Source organism: Berghia stephanieae, chromosome 7 (genome assembly GCF_034508935.2).
Source record: "Berghia stephanieae isolate SIO BIC M18660-M18661 chromosome 7, UCSD_Bste_1.3, whole genome shotgun sequence".
NCBI lineage: Eukaryota > Metazoa > Mollusca > Gastropoda > Nudibranchia > Aeolidiidae > Berghia > Berghia stephanieae.
Window position 1 is genome coordinate 21,073,097 of NC_088366.1, and position 2,500 is coordinate 21,075,596.

The 2,500-nt window shown below is 35.0% G+C and overlaps 1 protein-coding gene across 1 annotated transcript in view; it reads left to right on the forward strand.

The window, feature by feature from the left end:
- LOC144976877 (GDP-mannose 4,6 dehydratase 1-like) overlaps positions 1 to 2,500 on the forward strand; it is a 56,399-nt gene that overhangs the window by 34,295 nt on the left and 19,604 nt on the right. The window lies entirely within an intron of this gene.

Here is a 2,500-nt window from a genome sequence, read left to right on the forward strand (position 1 = left end):
TAAAAAAGGTTCGCAAGCTACAAAGGAATGCCAAACTGAGCGCAATATAAAACAATGCATATTATTTGGTGCCAAAAAAAAATAAAATAAAAAAATAAACAAACAAACAAACAACGAAAACGAGTAAAATATATAAATAAAAAAAATAAAATAAAAGTTCCTTTATTCATCCCATAGGGGAATTTTTTTCTTTTTCTGTGGGGTCTATTCCAAGGGAAGACTGGAATAATCCAGGCGTTAGTCGCAGTGCAACACCGCAAATTGAGCTAGGCAAGGTGACTTGCTCAAGGCCACACAGCGCAGCGGCGAGTGATCGAACTCGATGCCTTCGGGTACGAACAAAGACCATACCGCTGAGCCACCCTGCCCCAAAAGAAATAAATTCAATTCCACTCTATTTGGCACTCCTAAGTAACATAGTGAAGGCTTTTTGTTGTTGTTTACATTCCAAGATTTTTATACTCAAAATATGGGCCGAACATTTCTCCACCGTCGATATGGTTTTCTAGTAATGTATTTATGTTTCATTGTTTTGTTTTGTTTTGTTTTTTTTTTTTGTTGTTTTGTTTTTTTTTTGTTGGTTTTTTTTTTTGTTGTTGTTGTTGGCCGAAGAAGGGTTTCGAGCCTGAAACATTCCGTGCTTGGTATTTTGTTCTTTTTAAAATATATTTTTAAAATTTTTTTGTTTGTTTTGAAGCTGTTATATTCATTATTGTGTGTTACTTTTTACAGCCCACAGCTTCTAGCAGCTGAGTATTACTTTGACTTGTGTTGTAATCAGGCAAGCTGCTTGCTGTCACATCTGTTGCATCAAACGACCAATATATATATTATCTCTCACTGTGAACACCCTGACGTCACCCGTCAGTGGTTAAATTTCAAAGAAGATGTCCGGCCTTTAACAATTGTTTCATGCGTACCTAGTGTCTTTTTTATTAGTTTTACATAACACTAAACGTCACGTTCCTTTAATGTGTGGAAATAATATTATGTAATAAATACGTGTGGTGATTGCGGTTGACGTAACTCATGCTACAGTGTATGGCTGTCATTTTTTTGTCCGCTAGATAATAAATGATCATTCCACATCACTTTTAAAAAACAGTCTAAATGACTATAGTATGATATATGAGACCAAGCGTATTGATACGGTATTAAATCGAGATGACCAACATGGAGACAATTGAAGTATGGTCAAAATGATCGATACGTAATACGAAATAAAATTTTGCAGCTCAAAAGTGCGGCTATGTGGTCTAGTGGTATGACACTCGCTTTCGGATCGGAAGGTCCTGGGTTCGAGCCTCGCTCGGCGCATAGTTGAGTCCTTGGAAACGACTCTTTACTCACATTCTCTCACCGTACTCAGGTGTAAAATGAGTACCTGGCCGTTAACAGCGTTGTCTTTGTCCGAAAAATTGTAATATCGCCTAACAGGCGTCATGTCTCGTCCTACATGTTAAATGTTGCTGTTGACCAGGGACCCCTTGTAAAGCGCATTGAGCACGTTAAGTGGATATTGCGCTATATAAATGCTCAATAAAAAAATAAAAAATAAAGTGATATTATTTGACCACTAATCTTAGAGAAACCAATCATTTCTTAGTGAAAACAAAATCGTTGAACAGTGTTTTGAACCCGTTGAATAAAAATGTCATTGACTTTATCAGAGATTAAAAAGACGTCCTGATGGTCATTTGAAGTAACCGTTTGGTGCGCATGAAGACAAACTCCACGTAAAAAATGGAAATCTGATACGTTTTGATGATGAAGAAGCAAGTATGTTCTACAGCGATCACTATAGATAACGAATTCATTGCAAAATAAGGCTTTTTCCAACTCATAAGTTATTACAAATTATCCTATAATTTTACCTTAAGGTGTGAAATAAAGGTATTCTTTCATGGTTTTGGGTTTAATATATTCGTTATTTTTATCGCGCATTAACACACTCTGTCGCAAGCGTGTGGTGTTAAGTGGCACGCATAAAAAAACCTAACTCGTTTAATAAATCCAAAACAATAAACGAATCTTACATTCTGTTTCCTAAAATATTGATATTCAGTCTTTGAATCAATCTTCAGCGTCAGGGTCGTCGATATGATACGGTATGGAAACAGCTTATGATATGCTGCTTGTCACGTCATATATTAACCAGCTCTTACGTTCATTTTAACTTTTATAGTTTTGCCAGCCAGAACTAGGCCTAATTATGAGATTAGCACAAAACATCAATTTTTCTCAATAAAATGTTAACGCAATAAAACAACTAATCCCTCTTTAAAGTGATGGCCATATTTTTTTAAAAGTAGGGCATGACTTAAGCTTAATTGTTATATCCGGGATACTCACTATTATTATAGTTCACCATCACCAACAAAAATTAAGGAATATTGATTGCATTTCATTTAATTTAACTTTGTAATAACAAGCCTATTTTTTTTTTTACCTTGATAATAATATCAGTTACAAGGGCTTGTGTAATAAGCCGATTTATTAA